At 51.8% G+C, this 13,733-nt stretch overlaps 1 pseudogene; it reads left to right on the forward strand.

Annotated features, from left to right (window-relative positions):
• The first annotated feature begins 815 nt into the window (after window positions 1–815).
• The window catches only part of LOC123743861 (7SK snRNA methylphosphate capping enzyme-like), a 19,775-nt pseudogene continuing 6,857 nt past the window's right edge, over window positions 816–13,733 (forward strand).

The following is a 13,733-nucleotide window of genomic DNA, read 5'->3' on the forward strand; positions in this document are numbered from 1 at the left end:
GGACGTGTTTTGTGCAGATTAGCTGTTCTATTCTATTTCAATACGCGGGAGGCGGAGCCACGCACGGCACGTAAAGGGGGGAGTGGAGAACTCTCTCACACCTCTCACAGAGCTTGGCCTGTTAGATAGATTGGCTGTGCACCTTATCTCTGTCTAGGGGTGAGAGCAGCGTGAGGGGAGACTGACAGTCAGAGAAAGAGAGAGAGAGAGAGAGAGAGAGAATGATACAAAAGTAACAGGTTTGGAGGGAAGTGTTTCATATGGTTGGTTCCCTCCCTGTTATCTTTTAAATAGTGCACTACTTCTGACTAGAGCCCTATGTGTGGCAGCTTGACTCAGTTCAAAAGTAGTGCACAACAAAGGGAATAGGGTGTCATTTGAGATACTGCCTTAGATAAGCTGTTTTTTAAAAGGTTTTTTTAATCTGGTGTGTAAATGACCCCTAACTCCTCCCACTTCCTGTCTGTAGATCGATGCCATTGGCCGAGGCGCCCGCAGTGTCTCCCACAGGATGATCAGGATGTCATTGGACAAAGAGACTGTTCTACAGCGTGATGGGCGGGGCGACGCTGCTGTCCCAGAAGGCCCTGCGTCAGGAGGAGGAGGAGGGGAGGGGGGAGTGGACAGGGTGGGTGGGGTAATGATGTCCCCTCCTCCTCCCTGTCTGGGACCAACCGGATTCACCGGAAGAATGGTTCTAACGGAACAGCCACATCCTCACGGCCCCAAAACAAGAAGTTACACCCTTAAAGACCAAAAACGGCCTTCAGCCCCCACAACAACCCCCAGGTCTTCCCTCGGGACAGCGGCAGCGAATGGGGAAGCGGCGCTACTCTCTGGGCGGCAGCTTCAAGCACCCGGGCTCCGGGAAGCGTCGTGCCCGCGCGCAACAGTGACAGTCAATCGGATCCCGTCCTTCCCTCCAACTTCCTGTTGGGCGGGAACATTTTCACCCGCTGAACCTCAATTCTCTATTGGATGAGGAGGTGACCCGCGCGCTGAACGCCGAGACGCCCAAGTCCTCGCCCCTACCGGCCCGGGCCAGAGACCCCGGAGAGATCCTGGTCCCAAGCGTGACATCACAGACCCCTGAACCTGAAGAGTGGGGGAGGAGAGGGGGAGGAAGGGGGAGGGGTGCTGGTCTCCCCATGAAAAACAGGAAGCGACATCGCAACCGTCACCACGGAGGAGGAGGAGGAGGGGGAGGAGGAGGAGGGGGAGGAGGAGGAGGAGGAGGAGGAGGGAGGAGGAGGAGGGGCGCAGCCTGAACCCCCCACACAGCCTGAGGGGTCAAAGGTAGAAGCTCGGGGTGATTCAGGGACAGGAGGTGAGGTGTTAGCTCTGTTCCCTGCTAGCGTTAAGCGTCAGTGTTACCGGTGAGCTAGCTGCAGTACCGGGAAGCTCCCAGAGAGGGCCTCTCCGGAAGCGTAGCGCCGCAGTTCTCCTCTGCCTTACGAACTCAACACCACCATTAACTGTCGGGATGAGGTAGTTCCGCCCATCCTGCCCCGGAGACACACCCACCCGCCACTCGGCTCCGCCTCTAAACCCCCGTCCCCATGGCGACGGAGCCCATCGGCAGCGTAAACGGAGGGGCGTACCACCTCAACGAGGTCTGACCGTTCGTCGGTTACTCCGACCCCCGCCCTCACCGCTGCCCCACCCAACACCTTCCACACCCCCCTGGTGCCAGGGTCAGGCCTCAGAGGTCAAAGGTTAGGGTCAGTGGTGGTAGGTCAGCAGCAGGCCCAGAGCTCCTTCCGTCACAAACCCCAGAAGAAGAAAAACACGTTCCAGCACGGCAACTACAGCCGTTACTACGGCTACCACGGTTACTACGGTTACCGCGATGGGCAGGTGGGGCGGTTCGAGGACCCTCGTCTGGGCCTGCTTCGACCCGATTGGTTCAGAGGGAAAACGGTGCTGGACATTGGCTGCAGCACCGGTCACCTGACCCTGGCCATAGCACGCCATTTTAACCCGGCCCACATCCTGGGTATTGATGTGGACGGGGCGGCTGGTGCACGCCGCTAGGCAGAACATTCGCCACTTCCTGTCCGAACGACTCACACAGGACGCCAGGGGTAGGGAGGAGGGGATGGGGGAGAGAGGGGGAGAGAGTAAACAGAAAGCAGAGACAGCTGAGCAGAATGAAGGAAGAACACAGAGAGGAACTAAGATGGCGTCCGGTATGGCTGAGAAGAAGATGGAGGAGGAGGAGGGCCAGAACGAGAAGTGTAGCGCTCTAGAGGAACTGAAGAGAACCCTGTCGTTGCTGTCGCCCTCGAGTGGCCCCCGGGGTGTAGGTCGCCCTCTCCCTCCGTTCCCCCTCTCCTTCAGGGTGTGTCGGGGTCCCATCGCTGCTCCCCCCCTCTTCCCCGCCTCCCCCTGGCCCACGGAACACCTGGAACATTCCCCAACAACGTCTCCTTCATAACGGTAAGAGAGAGAGTGTGTGTGTGTGTGTGTGTGTGTGTGTGTGTGTGTGTGTGTGTGTGTGTGTGTGTGTGTGTGTGTGTGCGCGTGTGTGTGTGTCATAGGTGGACTTTATGAGCTGATAATAATATATGGGATTTAATGCGACTTTCAAAAAACCTGTACAGCAACAAAAAGGGAATAAAATAATAGAATTGAAATGTAAACTACTTTAGTTTAGAGGTGAGAGAGAGAGGGCTGAGATAAGCCGAGGGGAAAGCCAGACTGATCAGGTGGTATTTGAGCTGTTATAACATGTATATCCAGCCTCTATGAGCTGTTATAACATGTATAAGTAGTCTTGGGTTTTTCTGTCTTTCTGCTGTAAAGCTACTGGCCTCCATCTTATAGGACAAGATGGCCTCTCCGTCTGCCTCTGTCTGTCTGTCTGTCTGTCTGTCTGTCTGTCTGTCTGTCTGTCTGTCTGTCTGTCTGTCTGTCTGTCTGTCTGTCTGTGCTGGAAACCTGATGTTGAATTCCATTTGATTTTCACGTTAGGCAGAAATGAGCCAGAATGCTGAATAAAGAAATATATTAACTTTTAACGCTTCTCTGTGTGGTTGGTCTTTTTGGAAACGCTGGTTGTGCCTTCAGATTTCTGTCAGAAACCATGTAAACAGGTGCACCAGCTGGGCTAGTGTTCATGCGTGTTGTGCATGCGTGTTGTGCGTGCGTGTTGTTCATGCGTGTTGTGCATGCGTGTTGTGCATGCGTGTTGTGCATGCGTGTTGTGCATGCGTGCTGTGCATGCGTGTTGTGCATGCGTGCTGTTCATGCGTGTTGTGCATGCGTGTTGTGCATGCGTGTTGTGCATGCGTGTTGTGCATGCGTGTTGTGCATGCGTGCTGTGCATGCGTGTTGTGCATGCGTGCTGTTCATGCGTGTTGTGCATGCGTGTTGTGCATGCGTGTTGTGCATGCGTGTTGTGCATGCGTGTTGTGCATGCGTGCTGTGCATGCGTGTTGTGCATGTGTGTTGTTCATGCGAGTTGGCATGCGTGTTGTGCATGCGTGTTGTGCATGCGTGCTGTTCATGCGTGTTGTGCATGCGGTTGTGCATGCGTGTTGTGCATGCGTGTTGTGCATGCGTGTTGTGCATGCGTGTTGTGCATGCGTGTTGTGCGCGTGTTGTGCATGCGTGTTGTGCATGCTTCAGGTGATAAATCTGAAGGCACTACCAGCGCTTTAAACCGTTGTTGTATTCATCCTTTCTGTTGACATATTTTATTCAACATTCTGGCTTGTGAAGGTCGTGAGGGGGAATAGGTTTTGTCGTGCCCTCTTCACGACTGTCTTGGTGTGTTTGGACCATGATAGTTTGTTGGTGATGTGGACACAGAGGAACTTGAAGTCTCGACCCGCTCCACTGCAGCCCCGGTCGATGAGAATGGGGGCGTGAACAGCCCTCCTTTTCCTGTAGTCCACGATCAACTCCTTTGTCTTGCTCACATTGAGGGAGAGGTTGTTGTCCTGGCACCACACTTCCAGGTCTCTGACCTCCTCCCTATAGGCTGTCTCATCGTTGTCGGTGATCAGGCCTCTACCACCATTGTGTGTCGGTAAACTTAATGATGGTGTTGAGTCGTGCTTGGCCACGCAGTCATGGGGTGAACAGGGAGTACAGAGAGGGGACTGAGCACGCACCCCTGAGGAACCCCAGTGTTGAGGCTCAGCGTGGCGGATGTGTTGTTACCTAATCTTACCACCTGGGGCGGCCCGTCATGAAGTCCAGGATCCAGTTGCAGGGGAGGTGTTTAGTCCCAGGGTCCTTAGCTTAGTGATGAGCTTTGTGGGCACTATGGTGTTGAACGCTGAGCTGTAGTCAATGAATAGCATTCTCACATACAGTTGAAGTCGGAAGTTTACCTACACCTCAGCCAAATACATTTAAATCTCAGAATAAACAGCTGGAATTTTCCAAGCTGTTTAAAGGCACTCAGTCAACTTAGTGTATGTAAACTTCTGACCCGCTGGAATTGTGATACAGTGAATTATAAGTGAAATAATCTGTCTGTAAACAATTGTTGGAAAAATGACTTGTGTCATGCACAAAGTAGATGTCCTAACCGACTTGCCAAAACTATAGTTTGTTAACAAGACATTTGTGGAGTGGTTGAAAACGAGTTTTAATGACTCATGTTGAATGATGTTTGAATGATTTAGTGTGTGCATCTGAGTCGCCTCGTTTCACTGCCACAAATAACCATTAAACCATCTGGTGTTCAGCGAAATAACAACAATAATGTCAAAAATTACAGGAAGTCAAATCATTAACATCCAATCACATTAACCGTTACTCGCTAACCGGAAAACATTCCACTCTTAGACACTTTAGAAACAAAACGTGACAATTTGAAAAATAAGCCGCGGGAATTATTTGATCGGAATAAAGACGAAGTTTGAGTATGTAAGACGGTATAAAAGCAACAGATACCATTAATCAGAAGGGGGCTATAATCATCTTATATGGTGAGCTACCGAGTGGCCAGGACAGGAAGCCCCTATACTATTGTGGAGGACTTCATTCTTCCTGCAGCCGCGGATACGGCTGGGACAATGCTGGGGAAAAGGCCCAAATTACACAGACAATGCCTCCACCAAACAACACGTTTCATTTTCCGACGCATCAGTGACATGGCAGGAGATGTTTTGAAACAATTAATAAGGTCGTACTATGATGACACACCAAAAGATGACCACCAATCAGAGACCACTAATGATGACACACCAAATGATGACCACCAATCAGAGACCACTAATGATGACCACCAATCAGAGACCACTATGATGACACACCAAATGATGACCACCAATCAGAGACCACTAATGATGACACACCAAATGATGACCACCAATCAGAGACCACTAATGATGACACACCAAATGATGACCACCAATCAGAGACCACTAATGATGACCACCAATCAGAGACCACTATGATGACCACCAATCAGAGACCACTAATGATGACACACCAAATGATGACCACCAATCAGAGACCACTAATGATGACCACCAATCAGAGACCACTATGATGACCACCAATCAGAGACCACTAATGATGACCACCAATCAGAGACCACTAATGATGACCACCAATCAGAGACCACTATGATGACCACCAATCAGAGACCACTATGATGACAACCAATCAGAGACCACTAATGATGACAACCAATCAGAGACCACTAATGATGACCACCAATCAGAGACCACTATGATGACCACCAATCACATTATGTTACTGAGTTTGGGGAATCCAAAAAGTTACCTTACTGATTTTTATAATTTGACAGGTAACTAGCCAACTAACGGATTACATTTAGAAAGGAACCTAGCCAATCCTGATCCAACTAGTCCACACTTCCTCTTCCTTCTGCCAACTGGCCTCTCGCTCTCATTTTTCGCTCCTTCTTGTTATTCTGCCAGTTGTGTTGGCCCAGTTACACTCTTGTACTCCACACATGTTTTGTGAGGGGTGTGTGTGTTTTGACGTGGTTGCTGTTTGGATGTGTGTGTTGTGTGTGTACGATGTGATCATGTCAATATTGTTCCTCTGTAGCTCAGGGGAGTGTTTGTCACCGGTGTGGAATGTGTGAGTTACCTCTGACCTCTAACCCCAGAGTTGCACAGTGGACCTTTTAACTCTCACATTCTCTCTCTCTCCCCTCCTCTCCTTTCTCCCTTTCTTCCTCCCTCTCTCTCTTTCCCTCCCTCTCTCTCTCCCTCCCTCCCCTCCTCCCACCTTCCCTTCCTCCCTCATCTCTCTCTCTCTCTCTCTCTCTCTCTCTCTCCTCTCTCTCTCTCTCTCTCTCCCTCTCCTCCCCTCACTCCCACCTTCCCTTCCCTCCCTCATCTCTCTCTCTCCTCTCTCTCTCTCTCTCTCTCTCTCTCTCTCTCTCTCTCTCAATTCAATTCAGCTTTCTTTACGGTGTATGTATTTGCAGGAATAAACGGTGAAAGAGGACAACAACACTGTGTCCTACAAGTCGATCAGCCATATGAAAAGCCGTTTTTCGCCAGCATCCCACCCTCCCGTTTGGCCCAATGCTTTGCCAAGTTTGCCATTTCAAATGATAAATGGTACAATGTAACATCTGGTAAAGCCCTACATCCTCTTCTCATATTAAACTAGCAACACTACACTTCTGGCTGTGAGGCATTTCAAAGGCTAAACTAGTAATATTCCCCAGAGTCTCGCAAACACATAGGGCTACCTTCGTTTGTATAGTAAACGGCCTACAATTGAACTTGTATTTGACCTTGTCTCGTTGTCTTTATCTAGGCCAAAACACCTTGCTCTAGCAAGAAATCTCTCTGCCTCCACGTTGTCCTTGAAAGTCATTTTGATTTCTCTTCCAAGAAAAGAGCAAGATGGCTGGGAATGCCAGGTGTGTGTGTGTGTGTGTGTGTGTGTGTGTGTGTGTGTGTGTGTGTCGTGCGTGCGTGTGTGTGCATGCGTGTGTGTGTGTGTGTGTGTCTCGTGTAGTTGTTTCTTCGGCGTTGTAAACTCCTTCCTCTTCAGTGCCAGTTTTCTTGGACAGAGTTAAAAAGACAGCCGACGACCTTCCCTTCTGAAGAACACCGCTCTCGTTCGCTGCTTTAAGCACCTCGTCCCCGGCTTGCAGAACGTAGGAAGCGGATGGCTGGGTTTGTTTCAATTTAGAATTCGTCTGTCGTGAAAAGTCCTACAGCGATAATTTTCTGCACAACGCAAGATTAGTCCAGCTTTTTACTCGGGATTCGATTGTCCACCTTCTCCGCTGTGGAAACCGTCCCTCTGCACCGTCCGTCCTCTCTCGTACTGCATCAACTTTTTCCCTTTAGCTCGGTAGCTGTTGTTTTTATCGTGGAGACATCGGATGCCACATCCAACAAAATCGTGTCCCATCTTTTCATCAGTTTGCTCGAATTGATCCTTGCTAATTTGTCTCTGGGGGCGTGTTTATCCATGTCTTGGTGAGGGGGGATTCGGGAGGACATGCTTGTTTGTTTGCTAGTTGACGTGGCCTCCACGTGTGGCTTGAAGAAGAAGTCGACATTTCAATAACGTGGGACGTTTTCAAAATGCCGAAGGTCTTTACATTGAACTGTACCAAGTCAATCTATTAAGACAGGAAGTGTAAATGTAAGTGTATGCTGTTGAATTTCAGTATTTACGTGTGGGTATTTAGGAGATCTCTAAAGCGGTGCCATCTTTTCGGCGTCCCACATGACTCTGTTTATGTTTTTGCTCCATTTCAGTTTTGCCGTTTTGCCTGAATATATATATATATAGTTGATGTTTCTTTACTGCTAGATAGATGCCTTCTTTACTGTGAGGAATGTGCTATCCAGGAAGTTGTCTAAGAGGGTTTGGATATTTTTGGTTACCCAGGTTGCTTTCTGGTATTCTTCTGTGCTGTTTGGGCTCCATCTGTATGAATTTCTGATGTCGTATAGATTACTGGGCTGTGAATGTGTGGTTGTTTCCATGTCTGTTCTTTTGAGGAACAAGGTAATTTGGCTGTGATCAAAGGTTTTTATTGACAGAGCTGTGTTTCTGAGATGGTACAAGTACCTCTCTGTAGCCTGTGGGACAGTGAGGGACGAAGTCAGGCTTACACCATGTCTCCCGCAGAACGATGACGTCAACATCTTTTCGGATGTGTGTTGAACTCTTCAGTCTGAAGGTTGATGAGTTTAGGCCTGAATGTTTCACATATTAACTGATAGTGATTTCATGTTGCAGAAAGAAAGAATAGCACAGTCCAAAATACAGTAACTACTGAGTTGTTCAGAGAGATAAACAGGACAGTAGTAGAAAGAGTAGGGTTTAGAGAGTAGGGGTTAGGGAGTTAGAGAGTAGGGGTTAGGGAGTAGGGGTTAGAGAGTAGAGAGTAGGGTTAGGAGTAGAGAGTAGGGGTTAGGGAGTAGGGGTTAGAGAGTAGAGAGTAGGGGTTAGGGAGTAGAGAGTAGGGGTTAGAGAGTAGGGGTTAGGGAGTAGAGAGTAGGAGAGGGTTAGGGAGTAGAGAGTAGGGGTTAGGGAGTAGAGAGTAGGGGTTAGAGAGTAGGGGTTAGGGAGTAGAGAGTAGGGGTTAGGGAGTAGAGAGTAGGGGTTAGGGAGTAGGGGTTAGAGAGTAGAGAGTAGGGGGTTAGGGAGTAGGAGTAGGGGTTAGGGAGTAGAGAGTAGGGTTAGAGAGTAGGGTTTAGAGAGTAGAGAGTAGGGGTTAGGGAGTAAGAGAGTAGGGGTTAGGGAGTAGGGGTTAGAGAGGTAGAGAGTAGGGGTTAGGGAGTAGAGAGTAGGGGGTTAGAGAGTAAGGGTTAGGGAGTAGAGAGTAGGGGTTAGGGAGTAGAGAGTAGGGGTTAGGGAGTAGAGAGTAGGGGTTAGAGAGTAGGGGTTAGGGAGTAGAGAGTAGGGGTTAGGGAGTAGAGAGTAGGGGTTAGGGAGTAGGGGTTAGGAGTAGAGAGAAGGGGGTTAGAGAGTAGGGGTTAGGGAGTAGAGAGTAGGTTAGGGAGTAGGGGTTAGGGAGTAGAGAGTAGGGGTTAGGGAGTAGGGGTTAGAGAGTAGGGGTTAGGGGGTAGAGAGTAGGGGTTAGGGAGTAGAGAGTAGGGGTTAGGGAGTAGAGAGTAGGGGTTAGGGAGTAGGGGTTAGGGAGTAGGGGTTAGGGAGTAGAGAGTAGGGGTTAGGGAATAGGGGTTAGGGAGTAGAGAGTAGGGGTTAGGGAGTAGGGGTTAGGGAGTAGAGAGTAGGGGTTAGGGAGTAGAGAGTAGGGGTTAGGGAGTAGGGGTTAGGGAGTAGAGGAGTAGGGGTTAGGGAGTAGGGGTTAGGAGTAGGGGTTAGGGAGTAGAGAGTAGGGGTTAGGGAGTAGGGGTTAGGGAGTAGAGAGTAGGGGGTAGAGGTTAGGGAGTAGGGGTTAGGAGTTAGAGAGTAGGGGTTAGGGAGTAGAGAGTAGGGGTTAGGGAGTAGAGAGTAGGGGTTAGGGAGTAGGGAGTAGGGGTTAGGGAGTAAATGGTTAGGGAGTGAGAGAGTAGGGGTTAGGGAGTAGGAGTAGAGTAGGGGTTAGGGTTAGGGAGTAGGGGTTAGGGAGTAGAGAGTAGGGGTTAGGAAGAGTAGGGGTTAGAGAGTAGGGGTTAGGGAGTAGGGGTTAGGGAGTAGAGTAGGGGTTAGGGAGTAGGGGTTAGGGAGTAGAGAGTAGGGGTTAGGGAGTAGGGGTTAGGAGTAGAGAGTAGGGGTTAGGGAGTAGAGAGTAGGGGTTAGGGAGTAGGGTTAGGGGTAGAGAGTAGGGGGTTAGGGAGTAGGGGTTAGGAGTAGGGGTTAGGGAGTAGGGGTTAGGGAGTAGAGAGTAGACCCCACACCAGACCTACTACCCCCACCTACTACCCCACACCAGGTCTACTACCCCACACCAGGCTTACTACCCCACACCAGACCTACTACCCCACACCAGGTCTACTACCCCACACCAGGTTTACTACCCCACACCAGGTTTACTACCCCACACCAGGCCTACTACCCCACACCAGACCTACTACCCCACACCAGGCCTACTACCCCACACCAGACCTACTACCCCACACCAGGCCTACTACCCCACACCAGGTCTACTACCCCACACCAGGTCTACTACCCCACACCAGGCCTACTACCCCCCCACCTACTACCCCACACCAGGCCTACTACCCCACACCAGGCCTACTACCCCACACCAGACCCCCCACCTACTACCCCACACCAGGCCTACTACCCCACACCAGACCCCCCACCTACTACCCCACACCAGGCCTACTACCCCACACCAGACCTACTACCCCACACCAGGCCTACTACCCCACACCAGACCTACTACCCCACACCAGACCTACTACCTCACACCAGACCTACTACCCCACACCAGGCCTACTACCCCACACCAGGCCTACTACCCCACACCAGGCCTACTACCCCACACCAGACCTACTACCCCACACCAGGCCTACTACCCCACACCAGGCCTACTACCCCACACCAGACCTACTACGCCACACCAGACCTACTACCCCACACCAGGCCTACTACCCCACACCAGACCCCCACCTCTACCACACCAGACCCCCACCTCTACCACACCAGACCCCCACCTCTACCAGACCAGAGAGGAAGCTTCCCGCCCAGACCAGGCCCACTCCACTACACACCAGTACCCCCACCTCTACCACACCAGGCCTACTACCCCACACCAGGCCTACTACCCCACACTAGACCCCCCACCTCTACCAGACCAGACCAGACCCCCACCTCTACCAGACCAGAGAGGAAGCTTCCGCCCAGACCTGGCCCGCTCCACCCCACAGGGCCCAACAGCAGGACCAGCTCAGCGGAGGTCCTCAGAGGACAGGAGGATTGAGTGAGATTAAACCGCTCCTCCAATACATCTGCACTAAACACAGACACCGCTTATTGTACTAAAATACATGTTTTCTACTGTCCTGTTTTATCTCACTCTGAACAACTCAGTAGTTACTGTATTTTGGACTGTGCTGTTTATCTCACTCTGAACAACTGAGTAGTTACTGTATTTTGGACTGTGCTGTTTATGCGTGTCTCTGAACAACTCAGTAGTTACTGTATTTTGGACTGTGCTGTTTATCTCTCTGAACAACTCAGTAGTTACTGTATTTTGGACTGTGCTGTTTATCTAGTCTCTGAACAACTCAGTAATTACTGTATTTTGGACTGTGCTGTTTATCTCTATGTCTCTGAACAACTCAGTAGTTACTGTATTTTGGACTGTGCTGTTTATCTCTCTCTGAACAACTCAGTAATTACTGTATTTTGGACTGTGCTGTTTATCTCTCTGAACAACTCAGTAGTTACTGTATTTTGGACTGTGCTGTTTATCTCTGTCTCTGAACAACTCAGTAGTTACTGTATTTTGGACTGTGCTGTTTATCTCTCTGAACAACTCAGTAGTTACTGTATTTTGGACTGTGCTGTTTATCTCTATGTCTCTGAACAACTCAGTAGTTACTGTATTTTGGACTGTGCAGTTTATCTCACTCTGAACAACTCAGTAGTTACTGTATTTTGGACTGTGCTGTTTATTCTCTGAACAACTCAGTAGTTACTGTATTTTGGACTGTGCTGTTTATCTCACTCTGAACAACTGAGTAGTTACTGTATTTTGGACTGTGCTGTTTATCTCTCTGAACAACTCAGTAGTTACTGTATTTTGGACTGTGCTGTTTATCTCTATCTCTCTGAACAACTCAGTAGTTACTGTATTTTGGACTGTGCTGTTTATCTTCTCTGAACAACTCAGTAGTTACTGTATTTTGGACTGTGCAGTTTATCTCACTCTGAACAACTCAGTAGTTACTGTATTTTGGACTGTGCAGTTTATCTCACTCTGAACAACTCAGTAGTTACTGTATTTTGGACTGTGTTGTTTATCTCTCTGAACAACTCAGTAGTTAGTAGTTACTGTATTTTGGACTGGTGTGGGGTAGTAGGACTGGTGTGGGGTGGTAGGTGTTGCGGTCAGTCTGGCTGCACCGATGGAGGTGTTGATGCTGTGGTGGTGGGTGGGGGTGCTGGTTCTGGTGGGGCGTTGAGGGGGCCTGGGGCTCCTTGGTGGTGCAGTGGTCTGGTGGGGCGTTGAGGGGGCCTGGGGCTCCTTGGTGGTGCAGTGGTCTGGGTGGGGCGTTGAGGGGGCCTGGGGCTCGCTGGTGGTGCAGTGGTCTGTTGGGGCGTTGAGGGGGCCTGGGGCCCTTGGTGGTGCAGTGGTCTGGTGGGGCGTTGAGGGGCCTGGGGCTCCTTGGTGGTGCAGTGGTCTGGTGGGGCGTTGAGGGGGCCTGGGGTTCCTTGGTGGTGCAGTGGTCTGGTGGGGGCGTTGAGGGGCCTGGGGCTCCTTGGTGGTGCAGAGGTCTGGTGGGGCGTTGAGGGGCCTGGGGCTCCTTGGTGGTGCAGTGGTCTGGTGGGGCGTTGAGGGGCCTGGGGCTCCTTGGTGGTGCAGAGGTCTGATGTGGCGTTGAGGGGGCCTGGGGCTCCTTGGTGGTGCAGTGGTCTGATGGGGGCGTTGAGGGGCCTGGGGCTCCTTGGTGGTGCAGTGGTCTGGTGGGGCATTGAGGGGGCCTGGGGCTCCTTGGTGGTGCAGTGGTCTGATGGGGTGTTGAGGGGGCCTGGGGCTCCTTGGTGGTGCAGTGGTCTGGTGGGCGTTGAGGGGGCCTGGGGCTCCTTGGTGGTGCAGTGGTCTGGTGGGGCGTTGAGGGGCCTGGGGCTCCTTGGTGGTGCAGAGGTCTGGTGGAGCGTTGAGGGACCTGGGGTTCCTTGGTGGTGCAGTGGTCTGGTGGGGGCGTTGAGGGGCCTGGGGCTCCTTGGTGGTGCAGAGGTCTGGTGGAGCGTTGAGGGGGCCTGGGGCTCCTTGGTGGTGCAGTAGTCTGGTGGGGCGTTGAGGGGGCCTGGGGCTCCTTGGTGGTGCAGTAGTCTGGTGGGGCGTTGAGGGGGCCTGGGGTTCCTTGGTGGTGCAGTGGTCTGGTGGGGCGTTGAGGGGGCCTGGGGCTCCTTGGTGGTGCAGAGGTCTGGTGGGCGTTGAGGGGGCCTGGGGCTCCTTGGTGGTGCAGTGGTCTGGTGGGGCGTTGAGGGGGCCTGGGGTTCCTTGGTGGTGCAGTGGTCTGGTGGAGCGTTGAGGGGGCCTGGGGCTCCTTGGTGGTGCAGAGGTCTGGTGGGGCGTTGAGGGGCCTGGGGCTCCTTGGGTGGTCTGGTGGGGCGTTGAGGGGCCTGGGGCTCCTTGGTGGTGCAGTAGTCTGATGGGGCGTTGAGGGGGCCTGGGGCTCCTTGGTGGTGCAGTAGTCTGATGGGGCGTTGAGGGGGCCTGGGGCTCCTTGGTGGTGCAGTGGTCTGGTGGGGGCGTTGAGGGGACCTGGGGCTCCTTGGTGGTGCAGAGGTCTGGTGGGGCGTTGAGGGGACCTGGGGCTCCTTGGTGGTGCAGAGGTCTGGTAGGGGTCTCTGGGTGCTCCTCTGTCCAGTACATCATGGGGTGTTTGTCTACCAAGTGCCACGTACCTTTAGAGACTTGGCAAACATCCCTACTGTCTGCTTCCTCAGGTGGGAGTGGTCGTGCAGATGCTCTGGGGTGATTGTTGGGTGGTGAGCAACGTGAACGTTCGGGAGTAGGCCACACCCTCTGGTGATGTCAGCGTTGACTTTCAGGGCAGCAGAGTGGAGATGGTGATGTGGGAGTTAGGGACCCACTCAGAGGCCCTCTCTGCTACTCTGTTGACCAGGCTGCCTACTTCTCT

Source organism: Salmo salar, chromosome ssa07, assembly GCF_905237065.1.
Source record: "Salmo salar chromosome ssa07, Ssal_v3.1, whole genome shotgun sequence".
In the NCBI taxonomy this organism is placed as follows: domain Eukaryota; kingdom Metazoa; phylum Chordata; class Actinopteri; order Salmoniformes; family Salmonidae; genus Salmo; species Salmo salar.